Raw genomic sequence first — 18,277 nt, 5'->3', positions numbered from 1 at the left:
ATGGCAGCTCACCGGTGTCAGGGTGCTCGCCCGCTGCAGCTCGCGCTGCCTGCCGTGAGCTGGGGATTTTTTTTTCCCTTTCCATGGTCTCTATTTGCTGAGCCCGCACTAAAGCTCATGAGCATTTCTTTGTAGCTGCCTGCTGAAGTGCCAGACATGGCTGCTGCGCACACTGTCCTGATGGCAGGAGGAGGCTGGGGGTTGGCCTGCTGGGACAGACGGATGGACAGACGGATGGATGGACGCGCACAGGAGCTGGGCCCAGGGTCAGAAAGCACAGAGCTCTGCGCACAGCTGGTGGGCTTTCTGTGGGAGCAAGGTCCTCGCAGTCAGCCCAGGGAAGACCCTAGAGTCCCTGCTCCCTGTTTCAGGCACACAAACGCACGGTTTCCCCTCCCCATCCCCATCTGACACCGCTGGATCCAAACACACAAGGCAGGGCTCCAGCGAGCCCTCAGCCCCAGCTCCTGCAGGCATCTGCAACACGTCCTGCTCGCTGCAGGTCTATGCACTGAGAGGCTTTAAAAAAGAAAAATCCAACCAGCAAAGCCCACCCCGAGCCACGACGGCCCAAAGGCTGCAGCAAGGCGACCTGACGCTTACTCATTTCTCCAGGGAACAGGACTGAGAGCGGGGCCCTGGGGCTGTGGGGCCGTGGGCCGATAAGGAGCAGCTCCCTAATCTCCAGCCCCAGCAGCCGAGCGGGTTACGGCGATAAGGCACATCCACCCCGCGGCCGGGGGTGCACGCTGGGGGCTCTGCATGGGTGCTTGCACCTTGCAGGGGGTGGGATGCAGCGTCCCCCCCCCAGCCCCGCAGCCCCTGCTGTCCCCAGTGGGATGCAGCAGGGTCAGGGCACAGTGCACAGCCGGTGGCTGCCGTCGGGGTGGGCATGGGCAGCCCTGCTTCTAATGGGGGTGTAAAGCCAAAATCACACTGTTCGGTTAGCCTTGCCAAAATAATTCTTAATTTCCCAGGTGGCTGCCAGGGAAATAGCCAAAACCAACTGTGGATGTCGTGCACCCCAGACGGGGCACAGGGACCTGCAGACCCTGCTGGGGGATGTACAGAAACCAAGGTGGCTGTGCCAGCACTAGGGCAGTGCCCACAGCATTTAAAAAAGTGCCTTCTTCTGTGTCCGGGTGCTGGAGGCTTCCCAAAGACTTCGCTGTGGATCTGTGCTGCTGCTGCTGCTGTGAGAGAAAACACCCTGAGCAGAGCCCACGGTGGGGCTGGGCACCAAAGCTGTCACGGGAGGAGGGAAGGACTGACGTGTGTGTGGTAATCCTGTGGGTAGGGCCCTGATGGGCACCGTGACGTGGTTATGGGGACTCTTTAGTGACCAGTACCCGGGTTTCCCTGGGCACTAGAGGTAGAGTAAATCATACATGTTCGTCTAGGCCCAACAGCGCATTTTCTTTGGCCTGGCAGCAAAGCACAGCCCCGTGGGACTGAGGAGCATCCCAGTTTGATGTGCTGTGATGTGTAGATGGGTAATGGGTAAAGAGGATAAAATCAGGCTAAATCAGTGTTTTTTTAACAGTTTGCAAACATTTGCATTAACCTCAGAGAAGCAGGAGTGCAGAGAGGGCTGTGTGCGACCAGCGGTGCAGCTGGGCAGTGTCAGGGTGCTGAGACCAAAGACCTCATGCTCCTATCCTTCAGGGCCTGGCTGGCGTTTTGGCCCAGGGACCTGCAATTTCCGTGTGCCTTTGGTGGGCACCAGCTGGGCTCACTGCATCAGGCCCGTGCCTGTTTGTGCCCAGCCCCTGGCAGGGCCCCAGGAGGCAGCAGCAGCACCAAACGCTGCAGCGCTGCCGGCTCTGCTCCACCTCTCCCCAGCTCCTGGGATAAATTCACCAGCCCCCGTGTGCCAGCCGCACAGATGATAAGCTCAACTCCAAAGCACATTTTTGTCAGAGGGCAGCAAGATAACATCTTAAAATAGCTCTGCGTGACATTTGACAGGGGCTGTGCCGCTGCCCTCGCCGCAGGCTGCCTTCCCCCTCCTCCCACTCCAGCCTTGGGCAGGAGCATCCCCGTGGGAAGGCTCGCTTCCTAAAAACCGAAGCGGCCCGCGTGCTGCTGGGGAGGCAGAGCTGCCTGTGAGGCAGCACCCTGTGCTCTCCCAGTGGCACAGCACCGAGCACGGCGCTGCATGGCGAAGCAAAGCCCTGCCTCCATTTCCTGGTGTCCCCGCTCCAGCAGTGCCCTGCTGCCAGCAGCTCGGCCCCCGTGCTGCCCCTCTCCCTTGGCTCGGGCCGAGCGTCTCCTGGCCAAGTCCCCGGCGAGGGAACAAAGCGGAGAGCCCCGGCGAAGTGCAGGGAGCTGGGGGAGGCGCAGCTCCCCGCACGGCTCGTCTCCAGCTCTGGAAAACAACGCTGCTGCTGAAAATAAACGTTAAATATTCCCTTAAATATTCCCCTCGCTGCCGTCGCCTCCTTTTTCCTCTCCCTCTGCTCCTGGCACTGCTCGGGGAGGTTGTGGCGCGCTTTGCTGGGGTGTCACAGTGGCTCTGTGACACCGGGTGCCACAGAGAAGAGCGAAGAGGCGATGCCAGCGTCCCCTCTTGGAGAGCCCAGCCCCAGGCACACGGCACTGCGAGCACCCGGCCTTAACCCCCTGACGGCACGGTGTGTGGCGCTGCTCCCTGGGCTCGGGGCAGCACGGGCAAGTGAACGCACTGCAGGAGTTCAGCCTTCCACGGTGGGTTTTAGGCGCACGATCCAGCTCTCTCCAATTTTGCTTTTATTTCTGAGCAGCTCTTAGCATGCCATACTTAAAGGCACAGTTTCAATTCATCTCTATCTTGAGCTTTTTTTTTTTTTTTTTTTTTTTTACTTTAATGGAAAACAAGATTAAAAAAAGTCTTCAAAGAAAACAAACATTGCAATGCCCAGTCAAATTTTCTCACAATTTTAGAAAAGCCTATGAGAACAACTGCTTTTGCACAGTGAAGAATTTCAGCGGAGAGTTTGCAGCATTGACGTTACACTTAGGAAACGAAGCATTTAATATGGGAAAACTGTGGCCCAATTGCACCCAGCTCACAGCACTGGGCCCTGGTGCCTGTGAGTGACCCTGGGAGCCCGACTGGGCGCTGCTGGCCCTGGAAGGAGCCTTCAGGCTCTTGCCCCATGGTGCAGGTGATGGTGTGGGGCTGTGCCCTGGGCTCCTTGTGTGTGACAGGGACCGTGGCACAGAGTCGAAGCCTTCAGGTGCTCCATGTGGCCCCCCCCGGCCCCCGTGTGCTGGGGCAGGGAGCCGAGGCCAGGCAATGTGGTGCAGGGATGCTGTGAGCCATGGCCTGGGGTGCTGAGGGGCCGCCAGAGCTGCACGGCTTCAAACATAGCTCTGCCAGGCTGGCTGGGCTCTGGGGGTGGTTCTGGTTACAGAAGGTTTTCCCCTGTATCCACAGCCTCACTCACCTTCTGCACAAACCCTCACTCACCCTCTGCTGTCAGAGCAGCGTGGAACTGCTCTTCCCAGCAGGAAAGGCTCGGGTGCATCCCCTCCACACCCCTCAACAGTAAGCAAATATTTGCAGTCATTTCCTAGCAGCCGCACAACGCGCACCTGCTCCGGCACGGTGCCGCGGCGGGACAGCCCAGTGCCTCTGTGAGACGCACGGGTGGCTCCTCGGCACGAGCCGGGCTGAGAGCTTGAACTTGAGGGCTGCGAGTGCTCCACGTCCCAAAGCAGCCGCCCCGTGCCCCTCTTTGCCGCAGGTGGCAGCGGGGATGTGCCTCAGCTGGTCACCCAGGGACAGCCCTGTCCCCACCACAGCCCTCTTGTCCCCAGCACGCTAGGGCAGAGTGGATGCTTAGGTTGTGCGGTCATCGAGACAGAATAAAGCCCGGCTGCCTCAAATGCATTTTTCGAGTTAATTGTTCTCCTTGCATGCGGCTGTGTGTGCCTGGCCCTGCTGCTCTCGCTAGGAAAGCTGAGCGCTGATCATTGTCAGATGGTTCACGCAGAGGTTTCTGTTTTGTTTTGTTTTTACAAGGATCCAAGATGATAGGGGGAGGGAAAGAACTTTTGTCCTCTGCTTAAAATAATTCAAGAGCTTTCCACTGTCTACGCCAGGCTCGAGCAGACATTTGCATAACAAACGAGCTTCTCCTCGCTCTGCGGCCCCAAAAGGCTCCTGTAGCTCCTGAGGAGCAGGCAGGTCCACCTCCACCTCCATCTCCACGTCCCCCTCCACCCACCACCGGCCCCACGACCCCGTCCTGTCCCGCTCACCCCACTGCCAGCAGCGGGGCTCCAGGGAGGGATGCAGAGGGTACGGGTTTTTTGGCACTTCGGCCAGTCAGGATGTAAACTGCCCCTGAAATATCCCAACAGTTTGTTTGGTGACCAACAAATCATTCCAGGCAGCTTTTATTTTGCTATAAAAATTCTACGAGTGGTTTTGTGGAGGTTTCTCCCCGAGGTAAAGCCCAGTGACAGCCGGGGGCCATGCAGGACTCTCCTGTCCCGAGCCGACGTGGCGGCCCCGTGCCTGGCCAGGTTTGCCCCCAGAGATGCACAAGCACGAGGCCGGGCCCGAGAGCCAGCTCAGGGCAGGAGATGTGAGCGAGCCCCTGGGAGTTTCACGGGATTATTTTTGCCCCGGGGCAGGCTCAAACCTTCACCTGTACGAGTCATGCAGCAGTTCTGCTCTTGCTGTTTCAAGTGATTTCATAGCAGAGTGCTGCGATGGTCAGCCGCCGGAGCCCAGGAGAGCCCTGCTGTGCGGAGCCTTGTCACCACAGCTCCTCTGGTGAGGCACAGAGGGGGTCTCTAGGTCTGTCTGAGGTGCCAGGAGAGCTTCCACGGAGCTAGCTGGAGGAACTGGGTGGAAGCACATGCTATCAGAGCCCGAACGCCTCATCAGTTGTATCTGAACATCGTATTCTGATGAAGAGAGGTGGAGAAGCAGGAAGTCCCAGCAATACCGAAACGTTCTTTTTAGACGATGACTGAAAAAGTGTCGCAGTTATTCATTTTGAAATGAGTTTCTATAGGGGGGTAGATTTATTTATTTATTTATTTTAAATTGCGCAACGCTATGGGTACACAATTAATAAAATGAATCCGTAATCAGCCAGAAGCCATCATCCCTCCAGGAACCTTTGCAACAACAGACATCCAGCCATCCTCCACACCAGGTCCTTGCCCTTTCCAGCCAATGCCTTGAAGCATTGCCCAGCACAGCCCAGCACAGCCCAGCACAGCCCACCAGGGCTCCCCCTACATTTGGTGAGGGCCTGGCTGTCACCCCAGGGCCCACGAGGAGGTTTCTCTGCAGTGTGGTGCGTCCCGAGGCACGGTGGTGCCGTGCCGCCCGGAGAGCTCGCTGGGCTCCAGCCTGGCCGTTGGGGAGTCACGCGTGGCTGCCCCTCAGCACTTCTTCATTTTTGCGGGCTGCTGAAATAATGGCTGTTAAACAATGCCAGCACAGAGTGATTTATTTTTCTTGCCAGCCAGCCAGGCCCTCTGTAGTGGACGCCCGTTGCAGACATACCCGAGATACCAAGCCAAGGTTATGGCAGAGGTGTGCCATGGGGAAAACACAAAGGTGGAAACAGCACACACAGATACCTGGTGGGGCTTGCTGCTGTTTCAAGACACGAGACTGAGAAGGAAAAGCACAGTAAAAAAACAAACAAACAAACAAAAACTAACAAACAAACAAACAAAAAAAAAAACATTATATACGGGGCATTCCTGGCAAAGCAGGTCACAAGTAGCATTTGCTAGAGTGCATAATTAGGACCCTCTGGGCCATTTTCAAAAATGATTTAAGAGGCTAAATGTCACTGCTGTTGGCAAATGCTGTAGTGGAGGCATTCCCGTTGCTCACAGACTGCCACTGGTGCTGCTGTGTCCTGGTGAAGGTTTCATGCAGCCCTGCCCCGCGGGCTTCCAGCATCACCGGCAGTGTTGGGGCATCGGTGCCCACCTGCAGCCTTGCATAGAGCAGCTGAGTCATGCTCAGAAACTAAACGTTGGAAAAAAAAAACACAACAGGAATTCATACAGCAAATGCAGGAGAGATGTGCATGGCATCCCCGGGCAGCTTCCTTCCCGCAGGGCCTGGCGCAGGCTGGCCATGAGCCCACATCACCCCCAGCTTCCCAGAGCTTCGCTCCAGCCACACAGCCCCAGCAGCCACCAGCAGGAATTGGGGCTGATTCTGGGGCTTGCTTTCGTGAATCAGCCCCGATGCTGTGCAGCTCTAATGGTGTTAGGGAGGCTCTGCCCTGGCTTTTGGAGCACCTGCCCGTGGGCTGCAGCCAGAGGGACAGGCAGGGACGGGAAGGAGCTGGAAACGGCTGAGGTCTGCAGGACGAGAGCTCCGGGAGCTGCTGCCTTCGCTGGCTGCTCCGCCATGGCACAGGCCCCAGGCTGCAGGGGCTGAGAAAAGTTTGTCCTGGAGCTAGGGAGCCTGAAGCACTCCCCAGGTGCTTCTGCCTCACCCTGAATTTCTTCTCCCAGGTATTTTGCCCCTCTCATCTGCAAGAATCTGCCTCATCCTGGCTCATCAGGGTGCAAATATCGCCAGACTTCTTGTCTCGGGGCAGCATCTGGAAAGGGTGCGCTGAGATCTGGGGAAGCTGTGGTGAGGGAGACGACCAGAACCCCCTGCAGAATATCCCCACGGTCTGGGAGGGACAGTGGGGACTGTGCTGCCCTGGACCTTTGGTTGGAGCTGATATCTCCCCCATGCAGTTCACTGCCTTCTCCACTGCCTCCTTCGTGATTGCCCGGTGCCAGCAGGTACCAAATCCTGCAGCATCAGTATGACTGCTGCAAAGCCACAGGTACCAGCCAACGTTTAAACGGTCACCAGCTTAAAAGGAAAAAAAAAATAATCACAACAAAAGACCAACAAATAGTTGATTCTGTTCCCAAGCAAATAAAAAAGAGCAGTTTGGGATCGCCACTGGTGTCCCTTTGTTTACTGAATGCAGCAGCAGAATAGGCAAGGAAAGAAAAAATCCCTCCTGATAGCGACAACTTGGTGTGGGTGAAGCAGGCTGGGACATGCCCGAGAAAAGGAGGGTCAGGCTCCGTGTGTATCTGCTGGTGACGGGAAATAAATGTGCCCAAAAGCACTTAAAAAAATAAAAAGGACCAGACCTGATTGCAGCATTTAGAAGTGATATATTCTTGGCATGGAAACAAAAAGCAAATTCATAGCAGGTTTGGAGCTGATCTTACTGGCTTACATGGGATTTTATACTTAGGTAATTCTATTGTTGGCTGGCGCTACCTGATTTATGCCTGAATAAGGTCCTGATCCTGCAAACATTTACTTATGTATTTTAGCTTTACCTTTGCCCCAGACGCCCTATTAATTTCACTGCAGCAAGGATAGTGCTTGTTTGCAAAGCTGGCGCCTTTGCAGGAAGAAAATCTATGCCATAACGCCTGAAATGAGGAGGAAATTCTGCAGTGAGAAGTGAACTCCCCCAGACTGCGGTCTGCCATCCCCAGACACCCACAAGCTGTGGGTGTGAGTGCAGCTCCCTCTAACCCATAAGCGTGGGGAAGCAGCAGGGGAGCATCCTTAGCAGGAGCCTGCAGCTCCTTTCAGCTCTGTCTGCCTCTACAAATTGAAAATCAGACAGTAGTGTAGCACTAAGTTCACTTTGACAACACCATCTCCCCTGGGCGGACCATCAAAATGAGCTTCTAACCAGGGCAGAAGACACATTTATTTGCTTAGGTCAAGAAGTGCCGTTTATCGTGAAAACCACTGCCTTTACTGTATGCCCTCCCCATCAGCAAGGAGGCATGGTAAAAGGGGCTGGCCCAGAGAGGGATTCATCCAGCAACCACCACCCTTTAACAATGCAGTGACTGAGTTTTCTTCAAAGAGAACATGAGAATAAGAACCTGGGAGGGGAGAGGAGGAAGAAAAGCAGAGAGGGCACACGTGGACAGGACAGGACAGCAGCTTCAGCCACCAGCCCAGCGAGATGCCCCCGGCAGAGCCATTGCTCACATGCCCATCACATGGGAAAGCTCTGCTGCTAAAACCAGTCAAATGAAAAAAATAAAATAAAATAAAGGGGTGAGGGGCTGTGTATCTTGGAGCAGCTGCTTTCCTCACTGCCACTGCCAAACCTTCCCAAGAGCAGGGTTACTCCTCAGCGCAGGGGGGAATTAATTTGCTTTACAATGGAGCCGCCCGGTGTGGGGCCAGCGGCACCGCCTGGGGCCAGCTCCGAGGACGCTTGAGGAGGCTGCAGGTGGGCGCAGAGCAAAACCCCTCGGGTACAGATCCCTGCTGCCTCCCGCTCGAGATGCTCAGCCAAGACGCATCAGTTCCCAGCCCAAACCCTGCGCTAGCTGCCCGTGGCTAGTGCACCACGGGGCACTTCGGTTCCCAGGCACAAGCCATGAGAACCCTTCCTCTCCGGCGTGCCTGGCACAGAGCACAAGCAGCGAGGCACGAGCTGCGTATACTTTTATTTCAGCATCTCTGCAAGCTAACAGAAGACTTTGGCCCAGCTGCACCCTGCTTGAAAAGAGCCACCATGCCTGGCACCGCTGCACCTCGTGAGCCTGGGGCTGGTCTAATTCCAGCCTGGGTCTGAATCAGCAGAATCAGCAGCTCCTTTTGGCTGCTCTGATCCAGGCGTGCTGGCTGCAGGTTGGAAGTGCTGGGAGAGGGGGCATAGAGCTGGACCCCAGCACTTAGGGGTCCTGCACCCCAGCTCAGGTGGGGTTCAGATCCAGGCAGACACAGTGCTGGCAGCCCTGGGGAAGGGGTAGCTGGGGACATGGGCACATCACCTGCTGTGAGCCCCCCCAGGCCTTTTGGACCCCATATTGTGAGACTGCAGCGTGGGGCTGGAGGCTGCTCCCAGGTCCCAGTACACTTCCAGAGCAACTCCTCTGAATTTGGCTCTGCTTCTAATGCAGCAGCCTGCAGAAGTGAATATTGCATCCCTAGGAAGATTTAATTATACATAAAATTAGAAGTCTTAGTTAAAATTTCATACTTCTGGAAGACAGCCGGTTCGTTAGCATCACTTTAATGAGGCACTAACCTCACTGTAATGCTCTTATTAATGCTCGTCACTCATTGAGTGCCAACTGCTTGGCTCCACTCCGACAGGCCGGCTGGTCTGCAAAGTGAATGGTTCAGGGGTCCTTTGATGCAAAATGTGAGCGCGTTTACACCACGGCCAGGACAAACGACAGTTGGTGAGATGAGGCAGCCCAAACCTCACCAGATGGTGCCCAGAGCAGGCGATGCAGCGAGGGAGCAGGACCAGGGCAGACAGGGTGGGCGCAGGAGGGAGCAAACGAAGGGAGAAGAGGAGATGCTGGTTGGGGCGGACACAGGAGGGAGAAAATGAAGGGAGAAGAGGAGATGCCGCTTGCACCACCACAGCCAGCACCATTCCTGTGCACTGCAGCAGGGTGAGGATGACGGCCAGGCCAGTGAGCGATAACAGCGCCTCCAGAACAACTTGCTGGAGGGGTGATGAGAGGGGAAGATGCTGAGTGTTACAGCATCCTTGGCGGCAGGTAGCCAGCAGCTGTGAGCTGCTGCCTGTCCCCCACCTAGTCCAGCTCCTGCTGTGCTTCGAGGTCTGCCCCACAGAGCCGGAACAGTGCGGCATGTTCACCACAGCTGCATCCAGCCTGCATCTCACCAGGGACCTTCTTTGGTCCAACCAGATTCCAAACCCCTAAGGCACCCATGCCCTGAAGTCTCTGCCCCAGTATGACTGCTGTGGGATAAATGGTGCCTTTCAGGTGCCCCTGAAGCTGCTGCAGAGGTGGTTTGCCTGGAGGAGACCCAGGAGAGGCCAGCAGAGGAGGGAGTCCCTGCTCTGGTCTGTCTGCGCTGCGCTGTCATTGCCCGTGACCCTGCTGGGCCTCAGAAGGGTCCTTGCCCTGCCAGCACCTGCTTGCAGGTAGTGCCCAGGTGCTCTGAGCACCCCTTTCAGCCGTGGCCGTGGACAGAAGGACAAGGATTACCCCGGCAGCTGCTAGGACACGCTGCCCCACACCTCCTGGGAGCTGAGGTGAGCATATGCCATATGTTTCTCCTCCTGTTCCATGAAATGCTCTGAATAGAGGGATTAAAAATTATCCATTGTGGCCTGAAACAACAGAGCCAAGGCACCAGTGCGGGCTGATGTTCCAGCACGGGGCTTAGGGTGGCGGCAGCAAGCAGGTGGCTGCTGCGCCCGCACCTAAAGGTGCCCCACGGGTTGGCTCCGGATTCCCACCACGGATGGCAGCAGCGGTAACAACAGAGACCTCGGCAAAGAAGGATTCAGCTCCATTGATACCATAGTCTGGATTTCTGCAACTGAAATAGAGACTTTTATGTCAGCGCAGTGAACAAAAAGAGGGAAAAGATTATCCAGAGCAAGGGGGGGAAGCCAGCTGGCTGCCTGGGCACGGAGCGATGGGATGGGGCCAGCTGGGTGAAACACAGGGCAGAGGAGGGAAAAACAGGGAGAAAACCCCTTGTCCCGCAGCGCTGTCTACCAGCACTGCAGAGCAAGAACACCAAACTACAAAGTCACTGAACTGGAAAATTCGCAACATTTTTTTCTCCACATAATCTGTCAGATTCAAAGCCAAACATGGAAATTTCACAGGGTGCTGATGTGCTTTTTCCCTGTTAAAGTTTCTCCGAGTTTCTGTGGAAACCGGCCTGGTTCTTGTGAGGAAAAAAAATAATAAAAGAAAAGTAGAAAAAAGAGAGCATATTTTCAAGCAAAAGTAGTTAAGTGCAACTCATAAAGTGAGTGATACAGGTAACTGGGAAAATTATTATTATTATTATTTTTTTTTGTAAAAATAAGACTGGTCCAATCACCTACATTTATCAAACTAAGGAAGAAAATGGAAGCTAGAGTGAGAGGGAAAGACACAAAATAAAACAAGAATGGCAACTGCCTTGAAACTTTCGTATGGGATTTACAGCGGTGCCTGGAGCCTGCTCACACCAGACAGCTTATTCTTGTCATCAGCACAAGAAAAGCCAGCCTTTTCAGCCCCTGGTCCGCCTGCCTCACCACTGCTCTGCTGTGTTGCAGGTCTGCGTGGGCCCGGCTGCGGCTTGACCCAGCAGCAGTGCAGGCCCATGTAGGCCGCACTGCCAGCCTCAAGCACTGCTTTCTCGTTTCAGTGTCTCTAGCGGCAAAAAAAAACCTGGAAACTTGATATTTTAAATGGGATTTTATTCAGGGCATAGAGCGGAAGCGTGTTGTCTTTGTCAGAAACAGGAAAAGGCATTAAAAGCTCGGTGCAGCTGTAAACAAGATGCACATTGGGAGGGTTCATCACCCCGGCGAGGGTAATCGCTTTCAAGTTAAATCAAGGTAGAAGGGGGAGATTTGGAAGCATCACATCCGTGGCACACTTCCCTGCTTTGTCACATCACACCAAACACTTGATAAAAGCTCCCTTTGAAGAGGAGCCAAGTTGTTCCTTGCTCTACTATAGTGGTATTGTATTGGATTTGCTGAGCCGCGTTTCCAGTTGCGCAAAGAATTTGTAAGAGGCAGAAAAAGAGTAAGCATGTACAGAAAGCGTTGCGGCTCAAAGAAAACAACAAGAGATAGAGCAGTAATTAATTATTGGGCTTTGCTTCTTTATTTTTTATTTTGGCAGTGGGACAAACAGACTACTGTGTTGGTAAAATGTCAGCTCTACATTATGAAAGGGCCTGCCTTCTGTATGTATTTGGTTCTATATCATTAGATATTCAAAAATCACATGCCATGTCCCCAAAATCATGAGATTGGTAAGCAAATCATGAGATTAAAAAACCTAATAGTAACAAAGGGTTGTCTTTTGTCTCTTAGCTTCTGAGCTGCTAGCCTGCCAAGCTAATTTCAATAGAGACTTGGTTAAGGGAAAATAAAAAAGGGAAGGTGAGACTTTCCCATGATTATACCAGAAGTTTAGTTTCCCAGGAAAGCAAATCTGTAATTCATTTGTAATGCGATGAGATCATTTCCATTTGATGAATCCTAAGTTTATATTCAGAAGGCTAAAAAAAAAAAAAAAAAAAAAAGTAAAAAAATCCAGCATCCAAAAGCAATCACTTAGCCAATGGGTATCTGGGACGTGTGTATGCCCAACCAGAGCATGTGAAGAACATGCTATTTCCCTTCACAGCTCGGGCAATGTGGTGCTGGTTTCCTTAGCAGCATTCACACTGCAGTGGGTAGAGGTGTGAAACAAAGATGCTCACGTTGTGGACTGCCAACAGACTCCTGGGGCTATTCACGGGACCTGTGGCCTGACCCATCAACCCTTTTTCCCAGGCTGGGTGTAACGCTGTGGTAGGAACAGTCCAGAAGCTTCCCTTAAAAGCCCTGCAGCCCTTCCTATGTTTTGGGTTTATCGAGCATAAGCTCAATCCGCATACCTCAGCCCACTCTTGGGAAGGAGCAGCTCACTTGGCTGCTTGTTCTATGGGGAACTGGGGGAATGCAGGGTGCTGGGAGTGAGGCAGACCTGCTGGTGGCCACCTGTACAAGGACCAGACCCTCTCAGGAGGCTGCCCTGGTGCTTCGAAGCACGGCTCCTGCTGCGGGACGCCAGGTGGCTGCGCCCCTCACTGACTCCCCGGGAAGCAGGGCACTGGCTGTCCTGCTCCTCGCGTTAGCATGGCATTAGCATGGGCTAATGGAGATAACATCTTCCTCCCGCTTCTGCCCGCAGCCCCTCCCTGGAGACCAACGGCTGCACAAACATTCACTGCCCACCAGCCCCTGCTGCCTTTGTTCGGCCTGCGCGCGGCTCCTCCTGCGCAGGTGGTGTTTGCTTTCCGCACGGCTCTTGTTTCAGACAAGCTGCCTACAAAAGCTCAGGAGTCATTGCTATTTATTCTCAGCCCTGGCTTGGCTTTGTTGAGATGACCAGGTGAGCAGGCAGGCGGTTGGTTCTCCCACTTATTTTCTACTGGATGGGGACATCAAATATTTGCTTTCAGAAGTATTTGCAGCAGCTCCTCTGCAATTAACGGCATCAACCAAAATGCTCAAAAAGGGTGTGGGAAAGCTCCTGGGCCCTCACTCTCTCCTGGGTTTTGCTATGGAGACCCAGAAATTCTTGGACTTTGTTACTTTGCTACTGAGTGTATCTGATGGGCAACACATTAAAATGTATGATGGGCTTCCCTTTGGCGGCACCATTTCAGACCTGCCAGTTCCAGCCCCATGCCAGACAGCTGTGCAGCTCTCAGGGAACAGCGTTCAGTTACACTACTACAAATTCAGAGGAGCTAATGGATTTACCTTAGACATTACTAGTGCAGCAGAACAGAATTTAGCCCTTGCATTTCAGGAACTACAAAACTGCCTGAGGCTATGTGCTAATTATGATGTATTTGTGTCCTCTGCCATCCTAGCTTACATTGCACCATCCAGCCAACCAACCTGGGGAAGTGTGTCTTGTCTCTGACAGGAGGAAACCCCAGCTGTGATCGAGTGTAGAGGCCGTGTTTGAGATGGGTTCAGGGAAGGGCTTCCCTTTACACAGCAAAGGCTGAGCCGAGGCCTTCTCCGTATGAGCCACACGAGCTGACGGGTAGCTGGAGCCAGCCACCAGATAAGCTGTGGGTGCCTGAGGCCTCCAGAAGTGGTCTGAATCCCAGAGAAGTTTTTCTTCCCTCAAAACACATGGACATAATGGCCATGCTTCAAGAGCAGACTGGAGATTTTGGAGAAAGAATTCTCCTTTGCTGAGACGTGTACAGGCCTTTGTGCTCTGGAAGGACTCCCAGTGTCTGCAGACATGGCTGAGGCAGTGGGAGACGGGCTTTCTTCCAGGCACGTATCATCGCTCACTGCTGTGAGAGGTATTCACAGTCACAGCAACTCAGCATGAGCTTTGCAAAAGGGAAGAAAACTACCAAACCCAAGGGATTGCATGGTACTGAGCACTGCACCCAGACATCTGGTGGTGATGTGCCACTACCTGCACGGTGAAACACTCACAGCAATACCAGAACAGCAGAGGACAGGCCAATCCAGGCAGGAAAGCTTGGGGTAGGCCCTGGTCTGGGGATTCAAGCAATAGCAGTGTCTTCCCCAGCTCTCACTTGATTATCACCACCATTTCTCTGTGAATGACTGACCACAGGCAACGTTTTAAACTCAGTGCCATCAGTCACTAATGTGATCAGACCCACGTACAATGTAGGACAGGAGTCGGTGCTAAGTTCCTTTTATTCTACCTTCTGCCTGGGCAGAGAGTATGCTTTTGGCTTTACGTACTCTGTAGTTTCTCTCTTTTCATTCTTTTATTTTTTTCCACCTCTTGTAAAGACTTTGCTATGTCAAAATCTGTCAAACAACTCCTTGTGCCATGTTTTTACAAGAATCCTACTTGCTGAATGGTGCCAAACACCCTTTTAAACAATACTCCGTGAAGTATTGCGTTGCCTGTGCTCTGCTCTTGCATGCCATATTTAGACAAAAGCTAGGGAATTCCCTGGCCTAAATGAGGGCTTGAATGAGTCCATTCTTTTCCCACCTCAACTAAAAATGCATGTGTTCACATCAGGCACAGCTCCTACCCAGCTTTATTTTTAATCGATTCCACACTTTATCTACCTAGAAATCAGAAGAAAAAAAAAATAGAAAAGGAAACGAATCAAGTGAATCTGAGCACAGAGACGTGCTCAGTCCTGCTGGGTGCATTCCCAACGAGACCAAAACCTAGGCAGCAGTAACACAAACACCCAGCCCCACACTGCCACCAGCTAACAATAGTCAGCTCACAGCCAAATAACGCTCCTGTTGCTTTGGCCCGCTGCAAACAAACAACAAGGTTATGGCCTAACACTGATAAAGACTTTCAGGGGGGTTCCTGGCAATGCACGAACGCCCTGTTAGCCACCTGAGTCATTGGGGTGTCAGATGTTTCTGGAGCAAAGGAAAACCCCCAAGCACGTGGGGCATGGTGCGTAATGCCCTGCGAGCAGACAGAGCAGTGAGCTCTGCGAGCTCTGCGATCCCTGCACACACTGCCCCGCACGTTCATCCATTCAGACTGGCAAAAGCCAGCGTGCAAGGGCTCTTTACTGACGCTGCGAAAGTCAATGGGGCTGCAGATCTTTCTGGAGCGGCTATTGAAGCTCCACATTCCAGAGCGCTAGGCTAATCGCTTTTAGCCAGCCCTCCAACAGCACTCCAGTCGCTGATGTTTAAACTCTTTGCCATACTTTTGTCCACAGTGCGTGGGCCCCCAGATTTTCTGACATGTGGCTCTTCCTCTTGCTGCCAAGTCTGCTGGGAGAAGATGTCAGCCTCACAGGACCAAAACAGATGCCTTCCACACACTAACTCTGTTGGAAAACGTTCAGATAAAGGCCTATCTTCCCCTCTCCTCTTCCCCATAAGCTCTAAAAAATATCCGTCATTTCTGCTCCAAGAAAGGAAGTCTGAATCCTGAAATTGAGACACTGAGCATCGTCAAATACAGTGTATATAGCCTGAAACATGGGATGAAATACTCTGAAAAAAGAAGGCAGAGTTTGCATTAGAGTCCTGTTTTTATATATACATACATATATAAAATCCATTACAGCCATTTAAGTTGTATCCATACTGCTGATAGCAGTGATGGGGAGGGACCCTGCTGCAGACAGGATGCTGGCAGGCACCTGCCTTTTAACTGCTGCCATTTAATTCCATTCGGTGTTGCCTGGGACGACATAATAACTGAGACATCACTCAAGCCTAGACTAGCCTGGTGCTGCTAGTGTTATTGCCACTGCTGGGAGCACTCTGGGGACAGCAGTAGAGGAAAGAAATGATATGGACAGAGCTGCAGTGTTATAAAATGCACCCTTAGGATCATATGCTCAAAAGCACTCAGTTCCCATTTAGGAACCAAAATGAAATTGGCAGGATTTCAGAAGTGCTCAGCATCTATCAGCTCCTACTGAGAACATGCCGAGCTCTTCTCAAAATTGTTAGAGAAAAACAATTCGAAGATAAGAGCCTGCTTGTGGTTTACAATTAACATCATTGTGTGGGTCTTCACAGCACTTTGGCAGGAGCAAGAATAGCTGCTTTCACAGAAGATGTTCTATATGAATTCACATCTGAAAGTGTAGGGCCAGGTCTATAAGCAGTCACCCCCAGGTCAACAAGCAGTCACCCCCACTGCCTGCCTCCTGTAAGAGCTGCACACCCTAGGGAGAATTTTCCACTTTATCTTAGAATGATGTATTTTATAGCACTTGGTAAGAGGGAGTCAGCACCCAATCACGCTAAGAGCAACCACATCAGCCGAGACAAGACCAGTATGAGTAGGGAACAGCTCAGAACATAACCCTCTGAGCTGCAGTCAGGGCAACTGTGAAAACATGGGGGCAAATGGACTAATTTAGGCCCAACCTGTATTAGTTTCTGACTTATAATTAGAAGCAATATTATTTGTCTGTCTGACATATGTATGTTTTTCTCTGATAGCTTTAAGTGCTCTTTGTTCCATGAATGAGACACGTGTCTTCTGGCAGTGGGGACAGAAGCAATAGTCACAGTCTGGGCTGACACCAATGTGCACCTTCAAGAGACATAAAGGTTTGTCAGATCTCTTCAGTCAAGCAATTCCAGAGGACACAAGCCAGCAAAGACCTCAAATATTGCAGCAGTCCCACTCACTCCCTGTAACCACTGATCTATTTAAAAGAAATGCTGTGAACTCAAATCGTCCTACTGTTGGCAGCTCCCTTAACCTTGAACCAGCTGAACATTGGTGCCACACCAAAATAAATAAATAAATATTAATAATAATAAAAAAATAATAATCAAACACAAGAAACAGCTGGTGTCAGGCTTCAGCTCCCCCACAGATGCACGATGATTCTTGAAGCAGACTAAGAACAAGTTCTTTTCATCACGATCCTCCTTTACACAGTGTCCTTCATCTCATCTTGAGTCCTGTTCCAGAAACCATCTTCCAGGTAGAAGTAGCTGGCCTGTGGGTCAGCTTTACAGGGGTTATGAAGCCTATCTACCCCATAAGCTTAATAGTTTGATAGGTCTAATTCCACACAAAACCTCCAGAGATGCTTCTGGGGACAATAGGAACTTGAAGGATCTGATGAGTCTTGCTACCAGTAGGCTCCTTTGGTACGGGAGGTGGATCTATCATTTATTCTACTTCAGTACTTTCCTAGATGAGAGTGCTACAGCTCAGTCAGAACTGCCAGGTAACAACAACACTCATAGTACTAGGACAGCACAATATTTATCTATTTATCTATTTATTTTTTTGTAGCTTGGGAGAATTTTTCTGTTTTCATAGTAATGTTTTATTATTACATCTGGTGAAGGTGGGGACAAGTGTACTGATTCCAAAGGACCTGCTGTTCCTTCTGAGGAACAGTAAGCTCAGGAACTTGGGGGAGAGATTAAACTTTGCATAATCAAACATTGCAAGAGCTTACGGACTCAGGACATGTTGATTTACTTCCCAACATCTAGAAATGAAAACAGAAAAACAGCAAAATGCATCACACTAAAACAAGCTCAAAACATGCATGAATTTAGCTTGTCACTCCTCAAAAGTAATGATTGAGTATGACTCATTACACCCAAGTATTCTAGCTCATTTTCTACAGATAATTAACCTTGCAGGCAATAATTTGCCCAACAGGCACCAACGCTTGAGGGGAACACTATTCCCAGGAGGAAGGCTCTGCCTCTTCGGAACAGATTGGAATAATAGACCGCAGGAATGAGGACGCAACAGCTTACCATGGTTTGGCCAAGGAGCACTGCTGTCCTTTCTCTCCTGAATTTGCTGTTTATAGGACAGGGACAGTCTGAGAAGACTTATTTAGGCAAGAAATGGAGAATTCTCTGTGCCAGTGAGCAACATGTGCTCAATTCAAATGCAGTCTCCTAGGGAGCAGAGAAGATACAGAGCTGGGTGATCACTGCCACAGCCACCAAAGGGCAACAAACACTCATCCTTGTCACAGCTGAGCTGAGCTAAACTAGGCAGGAGAGCAGCGGGTAGGAAGAGAGATAACAAGACACACATCCCGGAGCAGCAGAAGAGGCACACTGAGCGGTGCTCCCAGGGCTGCGGGTCGTGGGTCTGCCCTATCCGTAGGGAGCCAGGGGCTCACAGGTTTGCATAGCAGCTTGTAGTTTGGGCAAGGTTTTTAGTCTTTCTCTTGGTCCCTTGTATTTCCTGCTAGGTTTACACATCCTCTCAGCTTCTCATGTATATTTAATTTGAAGAACACAATTAAAATGCCAAGGAGGCTTTCAAGACAATT

General features: G+C 51.9%; 1 protein-coding gene across 13 annotated transcripts in view; it reads right to left on the bottom strand.

The window, feature by feature from the left end:
• Nucleotides 1-10,316: 10,316 nt before the first annotated feature.
• LOC308178944 (uncharacterized protein) overlaps nt 10,317-18,277 on the bottom strand; it is an 88,905-nt gene continuing 80,944 nt past the window's right edge. For all 13 annotated transcript variants that reach the window (XR_013940044.1, XR_013940045.1, XR_013940046.1 and 10 more), the window contains 2 exons: nt 17,748-17,894; nt 10,317-17,470 (listed from right to left, as the gene is read on the bottom strand). The gene's annotated coding sequence lies outside the window, so the exon portion shown is untranslated. The remainder of the gene's footprint in view (nt 17,471-17,747; nt 17,895-18,277) is intronic.

Source organism: Anser brachyrhynchus (genome assembly GCF_964034855.1).
Source record: "Anser brachyrhynchus genome assembly, chromosome: 16".
NCBI classification, from domain to species: domain Eukaryota; kingdom Metazoa; phylum Chordata; class Aves; order Anseriformes; family Anatidae; genus Anser; species Anser brachyrhynchus.
The sequence above is the reverse complement of the archived record's forward strand: the minus strand, read 5'-3'. Positions and strand labels throughout refer to the sequence as shown.